Below are 18,694 nucleotides of genomic sequence, written 5' to 3' on the forward strand. Positions count from 1 at the left end.
CTCTTATGCCAACCTATTCATGGGTTGGTGGGAACAGTGCTACGTGTTTGGAGATGAAAACCCCTTCAGACATCTTATAGTTACTTACCACCGCTACATTGATGACTTGATTATAATTTGGAAAGGCACCATCACTCAATTGCATGCATTTGTTTTACACCTTAATAATAATCCTTTTAATCTTTCATTCACAGCCCAGCACCATCACCAGCACATTTCCTACCTTGATCTCTGTCTTTATGTTGATTTAGATATGAGAGTACATACAGATATCTACAGGAAGCCCAATGCTCGCAACACTCTACTACATGCCAAAAGCTCCCATGATAAGAATCTGTTCAAAGGCATACCTCGGGGCCAATTTTTACGCCTTCGTAGGAATTGTTTGAGCATTGATGACTTCGAAATTAGATCACTTGAGATGATATAGAGATTTGAGGCGAGGGGCTATGATACCTTTATTCTCCAAGAGGCCTATCAAAGTGCCAAACTGGAGCCAAGAGAGACTCTTATCCAAGTGCGGGGTGCTGTTTCACCTACTAAACTAAAAAAGAGTAAACCTCGTAACATTGAAAATAACAATATGCCACCATTTTTCATCCCCAGGTTTAGCAACCAATCTTATGACATTAAAAGGATTATCAAACAATATTGGCACATACTGGCCACTGACCCCCTTCTCAAAGACATGGTGATCCACGATCCTCGTGTGGTCTTCCAAAGATCTCAAACTACGGGTAATCTAATTTCTCCAATTGTTCCCAGACTAATCTCTAAACCTAAGGAATTTTTCCTAATCTCACTGGTTGCTATCCCTGTCACCATTGTAAAATGTGTAAATATCTTCTAAAGACCAAAACGTTTTCAGGTTCTGATGATACAAGGGCGTTTAAAATATTGTCACGCATTACATGTAACACGGATCATGTTGTCTACATGCTCATGTCTGGTTGTAATAAACGATATGTGGGACTAACCACGAGACCACTTAAGCAACGCATACTTGAGCATATGAGACTAATCACCAAAAGAGATCAGTTGCACCCAGTTTCCAAACACTTTGACACATGTCAAAAAGGAAGTTTGTTGAACTTCAAGTGTCTTGCATTGGAGTCTGTTAAACAGCATTATAGAGGTGGAGATAGAACCAATTTGCTTCATAGACGGGAAGCATATTGGATATTTACACTCAAAACTTTAGTGCCCAATGGGTTAAATATTGACTGGGATTTGAAGAGTTTTCTCTAACACTGTACTACAGTATTATTGGTCTATATTATTAGACTATACCTGAATTAAAGTTGATTTACTAGTACAACTTTCTCATCCCTTTCATTATTAGTCTCCCCCTAAGGTGCGTTTATATAGACTCCAATTGTTATCTTTAAATATATATCTTTAATATACATCTTTAGCCAGGTTGTTATATTTTTATTTTTATATCTTTATTTTTGTCTTTCTTCTTTTTTTCTCATATTCTTTTATTTTTATTGGATGTGTCAGTGACATTGATTACCTTTCCTAATGTATAACCTTCCCTTTAAATATGTGCATCAAAGTACCCTTTGCAGCTTTGTATGTATCCATACATGAATGGGTTAACTCTGCACTCCTTCCTCTAGATAGGCATTTTGCATATGGCCGCTTAATCTGTATGAGGCTGGGTAGGATGTTTTATCATTTGATTAGGATTAGGTTAAATGAAATATATTTGTCCCACATTGTTTATGTATTTATTATTTATTATTTTTTATTAACTTTATTCACATTATGTTGTTGGTTCTTCATAATTGATTATCCTATATCTCTATTGTCACTCTTCTTCTTTTCTTCCTTTTTTTCTTTTTTTCTTTCTCTGGTCTTCTCTCTTCTTTCTGCAAAACAGAATTAATTAGTTAATCATTTCCAGCTGTTTTGCATGACGGGGTGTGCGTTAAATACCCAGGGCCTCCCCTTTCTCTGCACTCCTTGAAAAAGCGCCATAGCAGGCGTGAAACGCGTGGGAGAGTCTGTTTGTGCTGTTTGTTTTTTGTTTTTTATGTAGCCCAATAAAGTAACATTTTTAATTTCCACGCTGGTGAGTTCTTACCTTTTTTCTTTGGAGCGGATGGACCACCGATCCTTCCCCTTCTCTGCTGTCACGTGTGAGGATCAGCGCTCACCACCGATCCTTCCCCTTCTCTGCTGTCACGTGCGAGGATCAGCGCTCACCACCGATCCTTCCCCTTCTCTGCTGTCACGTGCGAGGATCAGCGCTCACCACCGATCCTTCCCCTTCTCTGCTGTCACGTGCGAGGATCAGCGCTCACCACCGATCCTTCCCCTTCTCTGCTGTCACGTGCGAGGATCAGCGCTCACACCGATCCTTCCCCTTCTCTGCTGTCACGTGCGAGGATCAGCGCTCACCACCGATCCTTCCCCTTCTCTGCTGTCACGTGCGAGGATCAGCGCTCACCACCGATCCTTCCCCTTCTCTGCTGTCACGTGCGAGGATCAGCGCTCACCACCGATCCTTCCCCTTCTCTGCTGTCACGTGCGAGGATCAGCGCTCACCACCGATCCTTCCCCTTCTCTGCTGTCACGTGCGAGGATCAGCGCTCACCACCGATCCTTCCCCTTCTCTGCTGTCACGTGTGAGGATCAGCGCTCACCACCGGAAGCGGATGCAGCCGCTGATGCAGAGGGAGACGCTTCTGTGAAGTTGCAGCGTCAGGACTGGAGCTGGAAGGAGGGAGAGCAGAGCGGTGATCTCCAGTGAGTCGCGTGGACTCTACACCGGGCAAGCTCTGGCCAGGGCTAGGGACTGAGTAAGTACCTCATGTTCCCTATCAGTATAGCCCTCTCTCGCTCTACCCGTTACCGACATTACAGTCCTTTAAACCCATCACTCGTCATCCCGGTGTCAACTCCGTTTATCATGTATTATTGATTTTGCCCTGCTTGGTGCGTTCGTGTAGTCCTATTTTTGCTGCACCACCCTGCAATAAACCTGACCTGTTGCAAGATTGGAGGGTTCATCTGTATTATTCTTTCCGGTCTCATGCTGAGTTGGAATTCGTGGCTGTGCTTCACATCAACATCTCTCTTCTTGCTGGTCACTGATTGGCCAAGACCCAACTCTCTCAAGGCCATACAACGTTTTTTAGGGTTCGCTAATTACTATCGTAAGTTTATACGGAGTTTTTCCACCATTGTGGCACCCCTCACTGCGCTCACCAAAAAAGGAGCTGATCCTTCTGCTTGGTCATCCGAGGCCATCTCCGCCTTCGAGACACTCAAGGACGCCTTTATATCCGCATCTATTCTCCGTCATCCCAACATCGAACTTCCCTTCGTCCTGGAGGTCGACGCTTCTGATTGCGGTGCTGGTGCCGTTCTTTCTCAGATACCCACGCCTCAAGATAAGTTACATCCCTGTGCATATTTTTCCAAGAAATTCTCGTCTGCCGAGAGGAACTATGACGTGGGTAACAGGGAACTTCTGGCCGTGAAGATGGCTCTTCAAGAGTGGAGACACCTGCTGGAGGGGTCGAAAGAGCCGTTTACTATTCTCACGGACCACAAGAACCTTCTTTACATAGAGAACGCTCGACGCCTTGGTCCACGACAGGCTCGTTGGTCTCTTTTTTTTCCTTAATTCGATTTTCACCTTTCCTATATCCCCGGGACAAAGAACGTAAAGGCAGACGCACTCTCCCGAATACATTCTTCTGAAGAGAGGCCAGAGGAATCGTTGGAGACTATCCTTCCGCATGAGAGGATTCTCGCCACGTCTACTTTCAAGAATCTTGACAAGATTTTGCACTCCCAGAGACGCATTCCCAAGGACTTGGTCGTTCTCGACAACAAACTCTTTGTACCATCCAAATTTGTTCCAGAGGTCCTGTCTTGGGGTCACTCCTCTAAATCTGCAGGTCAGCCAGGTTTTAAGAAGACTACTGATCTCATTCGTCGGAATTTCTGGTGGCCAAGGATGTCCTTAGAAAACAAAGGGAGGGTTAGGGAGTGATCACAGGGCCACACTAATTGAGTAAAGTGAGAAGGTAAATAATAATAATAATGGTAATTGTAAATGTGGGTGCAAACTGTGAACTCCTACTTGGAGCTGTTTTAATGTAGTGCCTTAAGTCTCCTGGTTTTATCTATGCAGACGGCATTAGCTTGATAAATATAACAACAGGCAGTGAGTCTGCTTTCCTGCTATACACATTACATGATATATACACAATCTGAGCCTCTTTGCTGAGAAACTCTATGTCAATGGCACTGCGAGTTCCAGCCTAACTATACTGAGGGTATTGTGGATTGATTGTGTTTGTATCAGCGTCACTTCTCAAGCATATGCACTTAACACATAGGTGTTCGCTGCTATATATATCATTGCAGGATTGCTGAGTCTGTGACCAGTTAAAGGCTCACTGAGTAGGATACGGTTACCTACAGTCTGCATATATACTCCAGAGGGGTTAACACCCTGACTTTCAGCATCCACTGTCCTGTCAAACCCAGGAATATTACATTTGGGTTTGTACAATCATACATTCATCTGACAGGGTTGCACGTTATTGAATATTTAATTAATTTTTTAAAAAACACTTAGTACATTACGTTTGGTAATATATGTTTTAAGTACATTTATTAAAAGTTAGATTTTATAATATGTAGGTGTGCAGTTAGTGAATTCTTTAGGGGACTCATTCATTTTGTGTTCCCCTTCCCCCTCTTTTTGCCTGGCCAAGGATGTCTCAAGATATTCTGGAGTTTACCCACGCATGCCCCACGTGCGCTCAAAGCAAGACTCACCGTCAAAAGCCTCAGGGTTTTCTGTTACCCCTTCCAGTTCCCGACCGCCCCTGGTCCCACATTTCTATGGACTTCATCGTGGAGTTGCCCAGGTCCAGAGGAATGAACACTATCTTGGTGGTCGTTGTCACGAGAGCTTGCGACAGGCTGTAATTGTACACCAAAACTATATATAAATATATATATACCTGGGTTTGAACTGGGACGAGACTTAAGATATAATAAAGTGATTTATTCCTTGATAAAGGTGAACACAACAGATTATACAATAACAGGCAAAATATAGACACTTACGTAAAAGATGAAAATAATGAAAACAGTCCCATCTGAACTGGCAGTTTCATCCAGCAATCAGGAAATCATTCAGCAAACGAAGACAAAGGATATATGGGTGGACAGCAGTTTATAAACCGTTTGTCCCTCTATCTGTAACCTTAGGTGCCGAGACGGCTACCAAATGTCCCTTGGAAGCTTTTGAAGCTCATTTTGGGACTTCCAGCTTGGGGTAGCCCCCCCATCAACAAACCCTTTGAAGCAGGGTGGACAGTGTGAAGAGTTCCACTTCCTCTGGTTAATTCCTTTTGTCCGTTGGGCCAAGCATAAGCAATTAGCCCAATAGTCTTTGATGATCAGGTTTGTAAATTCTAGCCTTTCCTGCTCATCACCCCAGGGGTTCCTCAGACTTAACCAAAAGTTCATATTTACTGCAAATCATTGCATAACTTCCGTTCCGTAATACACACAGTCAGGTGAGATATATTACTGCATTCTGGGACACCTGACGCTCGTAGAGAGACCCATCATTACATTGTAATATGAACATTAATAGAGATATTAATATCTGGCATTTCGTAACAGTTACATATTCAATGTTTAGACTTCCCAAGATCGGCTGCCCCCCGCCAATACACTTATGTAATTCTTAGCCGGTTCAGCCAAGGACATCTCATAGTATTCTTATATTTAATAAAGTTACTCACTTTTGATATCCTGTTGGGGGTAGCCCCCCCCCCCCCTGGCCCCATCAATAAAACCTTTTGAAGTGGGCTTTTGCTTTTCGCATAACCAATTAGGTCAGTTACCTATTGATCAGGGCGATGTATCACACCTCTCTGTTGATATACACTTCCAGTGAATACTCACGTGAATACTCATATGAGGCACCATTTGGTTCCTTACGCATTACAAAGACAGGCATTCTGCCTGTACATTAGCACACCATTAGCATTCTGCCTGTGTATTTCAAAAACTGCAAAAAGTCACTTTATCCAAAATATATGTCCCTCTTATGACAAAGTTATATTTTTAATATGTGTGTACTTGGGGGGTGACCCGGAGGCTGTACCCCAAGGCTCAGGGTCCTGGCTTACTCAGTTACCAAATTACCAGTTTTCAGGTAACTGTTTATTCAGCACTGCATATAAGATTAACCCCTTAAGTCCCAGTGGGTGGGTTATGCAGACCCTGATCCAGCAACAACATCATTTACACAGGGGAATAAGCATTTTCATGTTATTTAGCAAGGGTTAAGTCACAGTTCTGGGCCTCAGCCCAGTTAACCCCTTGTCTCCCTGGCGAGGTTAGAGGGGGGCCCTTGGGGGGTAACCCCGTTAATCCCGGGCCAAACCCTCCCTACCGCCACACCTCCCCTGCTCAAGGGCCCCTGGTACCCCAGCGGCCTCCCCATGGCCCTGGGATACCACTGGCGCTCTTGACGCACTCAATACGTCCTGAGGGATTGGCCTGGCAAAATTGTCCTCCGGCATTGACCAGTACACAGTGGATGGTAAAGTCCAGATCCTGCAACGCCGGGCATTCTCCTTGGCCTCCCTCTGCCCCCCACCCAGTGCCTTGGGAACCAAGTCCATGGTGAAAGGGGCTCCTGTGCAGTCCAGGCTGCACACTGCCCAGAGACTGGCATGTCTCTGCATCTGCAGGAGACCAGCTATCCAGCACAGACCGTCGCTTCCCTGTCAACCAAGTCTGGGACAGGGTTATGTCACTATTCTGTAGGGACCCTACCTGCCCTGGCTCTGTGTCACCCTGTAGCTGCTCCGCCATACTCCTGACTCTCCTCCCTGGCTGCCTATCTACCCACAGCCCTTCCTTTGGGGACCCGGGGGAATCTGTCAGGGGGGTCACTCCTGGCCTGTCATAGCAAGGGACTTTCTGCCTACCTAGCCCATCCCTAGCTTCTGCCAGCTGCCTGACACCCCACTGACCTCCTATTTCCCCCTGCTCCACGGTGCCTCCCTGCCTAGCCTCCCCTAGGCCCAGCACCTCAGCCTGCTGCTTACCTCCCTGCAGCCCACCTGCACTCCTCTCCTCCCTGGGCAATCCTACCCTAGACCCTGGAACTACCTGAGTGCACCTACCTCCCTGAACTTGTCTCCCCCTTACCAGGGATGAGCTCAGGGGCACCTCTCCAGATGCAACCGCCTTAGCGCTTGGCTGGCAGGTATCCCTGGGGTGGCACAAGCCTGCCACTGCCCCGGATACCGCCAGCCCATAGCTAGGCTGCAACAGGGGGTTGCTGATCTGAGAAACCCCCTGGGGCTCTGCCAGGGTAACGGGAAACTCTAGCGTCACTACCTGATGCTTTCCCTCCCTGGCTACCACTAGCCCTCCTTCTCTCACTGAGATCTGCTGCTGGCTACCTACCTGCAGCCTCCCCTCACTCCGCTTCTCCCTAGCTAATCCTAGCCTGGACCCTAGGGACACCTAAGTGAGACCCTCTCCCTGACACTGTCTCCCCATTACCGGGGATGAGCCCAGGGGCATCTCTCCAGATGCAACCGCCTTAGCTCTTGGCTGGCAGGTAATCTGGGGGTGGTCTAACTGTGCCACAACCCCTGGTACCTCCAGCCCATAGCAAGGCTGCAACAGGGGGTTGCTGATCTGAGACACCCCCTGAGGCTTTGCCAGGGTAACGGGGAAAACTGGCTGGCTCACTCGCTGCCTTCCCTCCCCGGTTCCCACTGGCCCACCCAACCCTCTCCCAGGCAATCCTACCCTAGAGCTGGGTGCTAACGGGGCTAGCCCCTCTCCCTGAAGCTGTGCCCCCATTACCGGAGGTGAGCTCAGGGTTGCTGGTGCAGATGCACCCACCTTAGCTCCTGGCTGGCAGGTAATCTGGGGGTGGTCTAACTGTGCCACAACCCCTGGTACCTCCAGCCCATAGCAAGGCTGCAACAGTGGGGCTCTTAACTGAGAGTCCCCTTGCTGCTCCGCCCAGGTAATGGGGAAGCCTGGCGGCCCTACAAGCTGCCCTTCCTTCACCACCCCTGAGAACTGATGCTGGCTACCTACCTGCAGCCTCCCCTCACTCCGCTTCTCCCTAGCTAATCCTAACCTGGATCCTAGGGACACCTGAGTGAGGCCATCTCCCTGACACTGTCTCCCCATTACCGGGGATGAGATCAGGGTTGCTGGTGCAGATGCACCCACCTTAGCTCTTGGCTGGCAGGTAATCTGGGGGTGGTCTAACTTTGCCACAACCCCTGATACCTCCGGCCCATAGCAAGGCTGCAACAGTGGGGCTCTTAACTGAGAGTCCCCTTGCTGCTCCGCCAGGGTAATGGGGAATTCTGACTGCCCTACAAGCTGCCCTTCCTTCCCCTCCCCTGGAACCCCTATCTCCTGCCACCCCCCGGTCACCCCTATAGTGAAACAGGGTACAATCATAGGGAAAAATAAGTCAGGGTCAGTCTGCGACTTGGTCTGGCTTACCTTGCTGGTCCCCGCAGAGACCGCCGCCTTCGTTGGTCCCAATTGCGGGGGGACTGGAGCGGCCGCCGCCGGCCCCATCTGGGCTGGGCAGCGCCGGGCCGCTGTCGCAACAGCGCCCGGGTTGGGTACAGGTAAAACGGTGCAGGACAAGGGTCCCAGGTCTTTGTGGAGGAACTCAGCTCCATGCAAACTTGGTAAAATAACCCCCTCCCGCAACCCCTGTCCCTCCCCCCGAATAAAACTGCCGCCGGCAGGATGCCGGAGTGGCGGCGTCTTCTCTGCCGCCGCTGCTGGTTCTCCGCCGGGATCAGGTGGATGGCCGCTGCTCTCCGCCACTGTTGCTGATGCAGCCCGTCCAGGTTCTCCAGGGGACGTCCCGAGGAGGGTTGTCGCCCCGGCTGGGCGGGAGCCATCAGAGGATGCCGCTAACTGGGTCATCTTTTCCGCAGCTCGTGAGCGTTGGCCCTGAGGGGCTTCTTCGCCTGACCGCGCACGGTCAGGGCACTGGGCATTATTGTGGCCCATTGGTTGGCAGTGCCGCAGCGACTGCCGGTGCTTCTCCGCCACCGGTGGACTAACCCCAGCAAGGGGCAACGGAGTCCAGAGCGGAGTTGCCTGAGCGCCGGGCTCATTCCAGAGCTTCTCCGCCGCCGGTGGACTAACCCCAGCAAGGGGCAACGGAGTCCAGAGCGGAGAGGCTTGAGCGCCGGGCTCTGGGAGGGGATAAGTGGGTCGGATCATCGCCAGCTTCAGCTGCTCGAGCCGCTCTGCTGGGGACATCTCTCCCTGCGCAAACATCAGGGCCAGCAATTCTGGGAAAAATGGACTGGCCGCCGCAGCGGCCAATACCTCTCCTGGTGCAAGACTGCCGTGGTTTCCAAGACCACCCGCTCCCTCCCCAAGTCTCTGCCGTCCCGGAGCTGGGTCCCTTCCCTGCTCTCCGGGCGGTGTGATGGTTACAGCAGCTGCAGCTGTGGATCTTTGCTCAGCCTGCCGGGTTTCATGCTCACCGATTGCTGTCTCTCTCTCAGCCTTGCTGGCTGCTGCTCCCCGCGCCGACTTGATGCACTCCTCTGGTCTCAGTGCCCGGCTCCAGTCAGACGGATGGCCGGCACTTTGGTTCTGGAGGCAATGCTTCTCACAAGTAGGGGAACAGTGAGGAGGTGCCATATCTTGTGTTATATGTTGTACACTGTGTGTTCAATATCTTTAGTCCCAGGAACTTGCAATTACCATCAAGCTCCCACTGGATCACAGTACCCCGCAGAATACTGTAATCCAGGTCCAGTTCAATCCCACCGCTGCCACCAGTTAATTACAAGCCTGTCACGAGAGCTTGCGACAGGCTGTAATTGTACACCAAAACTATATATAAATATATATATACCTGGGTTTGAACTGGGACGAGACTTAAGATATAATAAAGTGATTTATTCCTTGATAAAGGTGAACACAACAGATTATACAATAACAGGCAAAATATAGACACTTACGTAAAAGATGAAAATAATGAAAACAGTCCCATCTGAACTGGCAGTTTCATCCAGCAATCAGGAAATCATTCAGCAAACGAAGACAAAGGATATATGGGTGGACAGCAGTTTATAAACCGTTTGTCCCTCTATCTGTAACCTTAGGTGCCGAGACGGCTACCAAATGTCCCTTGGAAGCTTTTGAAGCTCATTTTGGGACTTCCAGCTTGGGGTAGCCCCCCCCCCATCAACAAACCCTTTGAAGCAGGGTGGACAGTGTGAAGAGTTCCACTTCCTCTGGTTAATTCCTTTTGTCCGTTGGGCCAAGCATAAGCAATTAGCCCAATAGTCTTTGATGATCAGGTTTGTAAATTCTAGCCTTTCCTGCTCATCACCCCAGGGGTTCCTCAGACTTAACCAAAAGTTCATATTTACTGCAAATCATTGCATAACTTCCGTTCCGTAATACACACAGTCAGGTGAGATATATTACTGCATTCTGGGACACCTGACGCTCGTAGAGAGACCCATCATTACATTGTAATATGAACATTAATAGAGATATTAATATCTGGCATTTCGTAACAGTTACATATTCAATGTTTAGACTTCCCAAGATCGGCTGCCCCCCGCCAATACACTTATGTAATTCTTAGCCGGTTCAGCCAAGGACATCTCATAGTATTCTTATATTTAATAAAGTTACTCACTTTTGATATCCTGTTGGGGGTAGCCCCCCCCCCCCCTGGCCCCATCAATAAAACCTTTTGAAGTGGGCTTTTGCTTTTCGCATAACCAATTAGGTCAGTTACCTATTGATCAGGGCGATGTATCACACCTCTCTGTTGATATACACTTCCAGTGAATACTCACGTGAATACTCATATGAGGCACCATTTGGTTCCTTACGCATTACAAAGACAGGCATTCTGCCTGTACATTAGCACACCATTAGCATTCTGCCTGTGTATTTCAAAAACTGCAAAAAGTCACTTTATCCAAAATATATGTCCCTCTTATGACAAAGTTATATTTTTAATATGTGTGTACTTGGGGGGTGACCCGGAGGCTGTACCCCCAAGGCTCAGGGTCCTGGCTTACTCAGTTACCAAATTACCAGTTTTCAGGTAACTGTTTATTCAGCACTGCATATAAGATTAACCCCTTAAGTCCCAGTGGGTGGGTTATGCAGACCCTGATCCAGCAACAACATCATTTACACAGGGGAATAAGCATTTTCATGTTATTTAGCCAGGGTTAAGTCACAGTTCTGGGCCTCAGCCCAGTTAACCCCTTGTCTCCCTGGCGAGGTTAGAGGGGGGCCCTTGGGGGGTAACCCCGTTAATCCCGGGCCAAACCCTCCCTACCGCCACAGTCGTGGACAGGTTCTCGAAGATGTCCCATTTCATTCCACTTAAAGGATTACCCACCTCCCCCGCCCTTGCTGATATCTTTACGGAGCAGATTTTCCGGATTCATGGGATCCCTTCGTCCATTGTTTCTGACAGAGGTTCTCAGTTCGTATCCAAATTTTGGAGAGCTTTCACAAAGAGATTGGGCATCTCTTCTTCTTTCTCTTCCGCCTATCATCCTCCGTCCAATGGACAAACGGAGAGAATCAATCAATCCCTGGAGAAGTACCTGAGATGTTTTATATACGATTTCCAGTATGATTGGGCTCAACTCCTCTCTTGGGCAGAGTATGGGGCCTATGCAGAGAGCAGCGCTATTTCGAAATTCGCCATTTTTTGGAGAAAATCGCGCAGAAAACAGCAGAAAATGTCGAGTTACGAAAAACGCGCCAATTTTTCTTTTCTATTTGTAAAACTCGCCAGTTTTAAAAATATCCTAATGCAGAGAGGCGCGAACGGCATCTAGCGGCTGTTCGCGCCAATAAAATGGCGCGATTGTCTCCTTTTTGCCTCGCCAGAAAAAACTGGCAAGAAGCTGCCGCTCGCGGCCATTGCAAAGGGAAAAAAAAGGCGCGAATTTGTTTTTACACGTTTCTGAAGCGCGCATCTCGCCAATTTAAACTCGCCACACGCATCCATGTTAAACATAGCAGAATTCGCACTTTTCTGCATATGGAGAATAAAACTCTCCAAAAAAGCTACTTTTTAATAAATTCGCCAATTTTAAAATTCGCTGCTCTCTGCATAGGCCCCTTTTCCGTCAATTCTGCAAAAAACGAGTCCACCCGGGAGTCGCCCTTCTTTATAAATTATGGGTTCCATCCTCCCTGTCTTCCCATCCCCAACATCCCTTCTGGAGTACCAGCCGTAGATGAACGCATTTCTTCCCTCCAAACCGCATGGTCCAGGATTCAGTCTACCCTTCTCAACTCCTCCCGCAGATCGAAACTACAGGCCGCTCGTCGACGTCGTTCGGCGCCCAGTTACAAACCACGGGATTTGGTATGGCTCTCCTCTAGGAATATCCACCTCAAGGTACCATCTCCTAAACTGGCACCTACGTTCCTGGGTCCCTTCCCTATTTGTGAACAAATCAATCCCGTGGTATTCCGGCTCCAACTACCACCCAGTATGAAGATTCCCAATGTCATTCATGTGTCCCTCTTAAAACCATTTATCTCCAGTCACTTCTTTCCGGATCAGACTAGTAAACCGGATCCTATTACTGTACAAAATAACGAGGAATATGAGGTTCACTCTCTTTTGGATTCTCGCCTATCCAGGGGTCAGCTCCAGTTTTTGGTGCAGTGGAAGGGCTTTGGCCCTGAAGAGAGATCCTGGGTACCTTCAAAGGACATTCATGCCCCGGCCCTTCTTAAGTCCTTCAGGAAAAAGTTTCCAGAGAAACCGTTCTTGGACCGTCTTGAGGCCGTTCCTGAAGAGGGGGGTACTGTCAGGAATCGGCGTTCTCCTCGCTCCCCACACAGAGCACTCCCTCTCCGCAGGGAGCCCCTGGACACACAAAACAATCCTGCCTTACCGGCCTCCACGGCTCCTCGCCCCTGCCGCCGTCGCGGGATCACTCCCCTCAGCGATTCCTCTGCTCAGCGCCGGGCGCGCCCACGCCCTCCTCCATGCACACCTGCACCATCCACTGGCTCGGTTCACACGCGTACACGGGTTACGGAGCACGCTCAGTCTGCACACTCTTATTCCCGTCCCCCGGACCTCAGGCTCCGCCCCCGCACACTACACGGGCATACTCAGGTTACCAACAAGACTCACCTGGCCTGTTATGCCTGCACCAATCTGCAGTGTCTCCCTGTAGCTCTTCCTGTCCCGCCTCCGTTCCTAATGGGACCTCCCTGCTTTATCTAGCTCCTCTCTGCTCTCAGTCTTTGCTCGACATAGTCTCTGTATGGAAGTACTTCTGGATTCTCTCAGTGTTTTCACAGGTTCTGACACGGCTTGTACGACTACCCCCTCTGGCTCTCGATCTCGGCACTCCTTGGACAACACTCACTCTGGTAACCCCTTGAACACGGCTTGGACTACGACCTATCTCCACTCTCCACTCCCTGACTTCGGCGAGGCAGCATTCACTCTATCTCTACAACCGGTACCGGCAAGTATTGTCTACCTTACTACACCTGGCCTGGCAACGCTTCATACCACACTCCGGACACGCTCCCTTTGCAGCGGGTGCGTGTATTACCACTTCCCCCTTCAGCTCAGGGGACGGGTCTGGTCTGCGGGCAGCACCGGGTAACACATTACTGGCGCCACGGCAGTCGCACCGCGCCCTTCCATAGGTTCATTATTGATGCCGCGGCAGTCGCACCGCGCCCTTCCATAGGTTACATTACTGGCGCCGCGGCAGTCGCACCGCCGCCCTTCCATAGGTTACATTACTGGCGCCGCGGCAGTCGTGCCGCCGCCCTTCCATAGGTTACATAACTGGCGCCGCGGCAGTCGTGCCGCCGCCCTTCCATAGGTTACATTACTGACGCCGCGGCAGTCGTGCCGCCGCCCTTCCATAGGTTACATTACTGACGCCGCGGCAGTCGCACCGCCGCCCTTCCATAGGTTACATTACTGGCCCCGCGGCAGTCGCGCCGCCGCCCTTCCATAGGTTACATTACTGGCCCCGCGGCAGTCGCGCCGCCGCCCTTCCATAGGTTACATTACTGACGCCGCGGCAGTCGCGCCGCCGCCCTTCCATAGGTTACATTACTGGTGCCGCGGCAGTCACCGCCGCCCTTCCATAGGTTACATTACTGGCCCCGCGGCAGTCGCACCGCCGCCCTTCCATAGGTTACATTACTGACGCCGCGGCAGTCGCGCCGACGCCCTTCCATAGGTTACATTACTGACGCCGCGGCAGTCGCGCCGACGCCCTTCCATAGGTTACATTACTGGTGCCGCGGCAGTCACCGCCGCCCTTCCATAGGTTACATTACTGACGCCGCGGCAGTCGCGCCGCCGCCCTTCCATAGGTTACATTACTGGCCCCGCGGCAGTCACCGCCGCCCTTCCATAGGTTACATTACTGGCCCCGCGGCAGTCGCACCGCCGCCCTTCCATAGGTTACATTACTGGCGCCGCGGCAGTCGTGCCGCCGCCCTTCCATAGGTTACATTACTGACGCCGCGGCAGTCGTGCCGCCGCCCTTCCATAGGTTACATTACTGGCCCCGCGGCAGTCGCACCGCCGCCCTTCCATAGGTTACATTACTGGCCCCGCGGCAGTCGCACCGCCGCCCTTCCATAGGTTACATTACTGGCGTCGCGGCAGTCACCGCCGCCCTTCCATAGGTTACATTACTGACGCCGCGGCAGTCGCACCGCCGCCCTTCCATAGGTTACATTACTGGCCCCGCGGCAGTCGCACCGCCGCCCTTCCATAGGTTACATTACTGGCCCCGCGGCAGTCGCACCGCCGCGCTTCCATAGGTTACATTACTGGCCCCGCGGCAGTCACCGCCGCCCTTCCATAGGTTACATTACTGGCCCCGCGGCAGTCGCACCGCCGCCCTTCCATACGTTACATTACTGACGCTGCGGCAGTCGCGCCGCCGTCCTTCCATAGGTTACATTACTGGCGCCGCGGCAGTCACCGCCGCCCTTCCATAGGTTACATTACTGGCCCCGCGGCAGTCGCGCCGCCGCCCTTCCATAGGTTACATTACTGACGCCGCGGCAGTCACACCGCCGCCCTTCCATAGGTTACATTACTGGCCCCGCGGCAGTCACCGCCGCCCTTCCATAGGTTACATTACTGACGCCGCGGCAGTCACCGCCGCCCTTCCATAGGTTACATTACTGACGCCGCGGCAGTCGCACCGCCGCCCTTCCATAGGTTACATTACTGGCGCCGCGGCAGTCGCACCGCCGCCCTTCCATAGGTTACATTACTGACGCCGCGGCAGTCGCACCGCCGCCCTTCCATAGGTTACATTACTGGCCCCGCGGCAGTCGCACCGCCGCCCTTCCATAGGTTACATTACTGGCGCCGCGGCAGTCGCACCGCCGCCCTTCCATAGGTTACATTACTGACGCCGCGGCAGTCGCACCGCCGCCCTTCCATAGGTTACATTACTGGCGCCGCGGCAGTCGCACCGCCGCGCTTCCATAGGTTACATTACTGGCCCCGCGGCAGTCGCGCCGCCGCCCTTCCATAGGTTACATTACTGGCGCCGCGGCAGTCACCGCCGCCCTTCCATAGGTTACATTACTGGCCCCGCGGCAGTCGTGCCGCCGCCCTTCCATAGGTTACATTACTGGCCCCGCGGCAGTCGCACCGCCGCCCTTCCATAGGTTACATTACTGGCCCCGCGGCAGTCGCACCGCCGCGCTTCCATAGGTTACATTACTGGCCCCGCGGCAGTCGCGCCGCCGCCCTTCCATAGGTTACATTACTGGCGCCGCGGCAGTCGCACCGCCGCCCTTCCATAGGTTACATTACTGGCGCCGCGGCAGTCGCACCGCCGCCCTTCCATAGGTTACATTACTGACGCCGCGGCAGTCGCACCGCCGCCCTTCCATAGGTTACATTACTGGCCCCGCGGCAGTCGTGCCGCCGCCCTTCCATAGGTTACATTACTGACGCCGCGGCAGTCGTGCCGCCGCCCTTCCATAGGTTACATTACTGACGCCGCGGCAGTCGTTCCGCCGCCCTTCCATAGGTTACATTACTGGCCCCGCGGCAGTCGTGCCGCCGCCCTTCCATAGGTTTCATTACTGGCGCCGCGGCAGTCGCACCGCCGCCCTTCTATAGGTTACATTACTGGCCCCGCGGCAGTCACACCGCCGCCCTTCCATAGGTTACATTACTGGCGCCGCGGCAGTCGCACCGCCGCCCTTCCATAGGTTTCATTACTGGCGCCGCGGCAGTCGCACCGCCGCCCTTCTATAGGTTACATTACTGGCGCCGCGGCAGTCGCACCGCCGCCCTTCTATAGGTTACATTACTGGCCCCACGGCAGTCACACCGCCGCCCTTCCATAGGTTACATTACTGGCGCTGCGGCAGTCGCACCGCCGCCCTTCCATAGGTTATATTACTGGCGCCGCGGCAGTCGTGCCGCCGCCCTTCCATAGGTTACATTACTGGCGCCGCGGCAGTCGCACCGCCGCCCTTCCATAGGTTACATTACTGGCCCCGCGGCAGTCACACCGCCGCCCTTCCATAGGTTACATTACTGGCCCCGCGGCAGTCGCACCGCCGCCCTTCTATAGGTTACATTACTGGCCCCGCGGCAGTCACACCGCCGCCCTTCTATAGGTTACATTACTGGCCCCGCGGCAGTCACACCGCCGCCCTTCTATAGGTTGCATTACTGGCCCCGCGGCAGTCGCACCGCCGCCCTTCCATAGGTTACATTACTGGCGCCGCGGCAGTCGTGCCGCCGCCCTTCCATAGGTTACATTACTGGCGCCGCGGCAGTCGCGCCGCCGCCCTTCCATAGGTTTCATTACTGGCGCCGCGGCAGTCGCACCGCCGCCCTTCCATAGGTTACATTACTGGCCCCGCGGCAGTCGTGCCGCCGCCCTTCCATAGGTTACATTACTGGCGCCGCGGCAGTCGTGCCGCCGCCCTTCCATAGGTTATATTACTGGCCCCGCGGCAGTCGCACCGCCGCCCTTCCATAGGTTACATTACTGGCCCCGCGGCAGTCGTGCCGCCGCCCTTCTATAGGTTACATTACTGGCGCCGCGGCAGTCGCACCGCCGCCCTTCCATAGGTTACATTACTGGCGCCGCGGCAGTCGCACCGCCGCCCTTCCATAGGTTACATTACTGGCCCCGCGGCAGTCGTGCCGCCGCCCTTCCATAGGTTACATTACTGGCCCCGCGGCAGTCGTGCCGCCGCCCTTCTATAGGTTACATTACTGGCCCCGCGGCAGTCGCACCGCCGCCCTTCCATAGGTTACATTACTGGCCCCGCGGCAGTCGTGCCGCCGCCCTTCTATAGGTTACATTACTGGCGCCGCGGCAGTCGCACCGCCGCCCTTCCATAGGTTACATTACTGGCGCCGCGGCAGTCGCACCGCCGCCCTTCCATAGGTTACATTACTGGCCCCGCGGCAGTCGCACCGCCGCCCTTCCATAGGTTACATTACTGGCGCCGCGGCAGTCGCACCGCCGCCCTTCCATAGGTTACATTACTGGCCCCGCGGCAGTCGTGCCGCCGCCCTTCCATAGGTTACATTACTGGCGCCGCGGCAGTCGCGCCGCCGCCCTTCCATAGGTTTCATTACTGGCGCCGCGGCAGTCGCGCCGCCGCCCTTCCATAGGTTACATTACTGGCCCCGCGGCAGTCGTGCCGCCGCCCTTCCATAGGTTACATTACTGGCGCCGCGGCAGTCGCGCCGCCGCCCTTCCATCGGTTACATTACTGGCCCCGCGGCAGTCACACCGCCGCCCTTCTATAGGTTGCATTACTGGCCCCGCGGCAGTCGCACCGCCGCCCTTCCATAGGTTACATTACTGGCGCCGCGGCAGTCGTGCCGCCGCCCTTCCATAGGTTACATTACTGGCGCCGCGGCAGTCGCGCCGCCGCCCTTCCATAGGTTTCATTACTGGCGCCGCGGCAGTCGCACCGCCGCCCTTCCATAGGTTACATTACTGGCCCCGCGGCAGTCGTGCCGCCGCCCTTCCATAGGTTACATTACTGGCCCCGCGGCAGTCGTGCCGCCGCCCTTCCATAGGTTATATTACTGGCCCCGCGGCAGTCGCACCGCCGCCCTTCCATAGGTTACATTACTGGCCCCGCGGCAGTCGTGCCGCCGCCCTTCTATAGGTTACATTACTGGCGCCGCGGCAGTCGCACCGCCGCCCTTCCATAGGTTACATTACTGGCGCCGCGGCAGTCGCACCGCCGCCCTTCCATAGGTTACATTACTGGCGCCGCGGCAGTCGCACCGCCCTTCCATAGGTTATATTACTGGCCCCGCGGCAGTCGCACCGCCGCCCTTCCATAGGTTACATTACTGGCCCCGCGGCAGTCGTGCCGCCGCCCTTCCATAGGTTACATTACTGGCCCCGCGGCAGTCGTGCCGCCGCCCTTCCATAGGTTATATTACTGGCGCCGCGGCAGTCGCACCGCCGCCCTTCCATAGGTTACATTACTGGCCCCGCGGCAGTCGTGCCGCCGCCCTTCCATAGGTTACATTACTGGCGCCGCGGCAGTCGTGCCGCCGCCCTTCCATAGGTTACATTACTGGCCCCGCGGCAGTCGTGCCGCCGCCCTTCTATAGGTTACATTACTGGCCCCGCGG

The 18,694-nt window shown here is 53.2% G+C and overlaps 1 pseudogene; it reads left to right on the forward strand.

Moving 5' to 3' along the window:
* The first annotated feature begins 583 nt into the window (after positions 1–583).
* Positions 584–18,694, forward strand: part of LOC142473379 (uncharacterized) — a 122,751-nt pseudogene continuing 104,640 nt past the window's right edge.

This window comes from Ascaphus truei (assembly GCF_040206685.1).
Source record: "Ascaphus truei isolate aAscTru1 chromosome 8 unlocalized genomic scaffold, aAscTru1.hap1 SUPER_8_unloc_1, whole genome shotgun sequence".
NCBI lineage: Eukaryota > Metazoa > Chordata > Amphibia > Anura > Ascaphidae > Ascaphus > Ascaphus truei.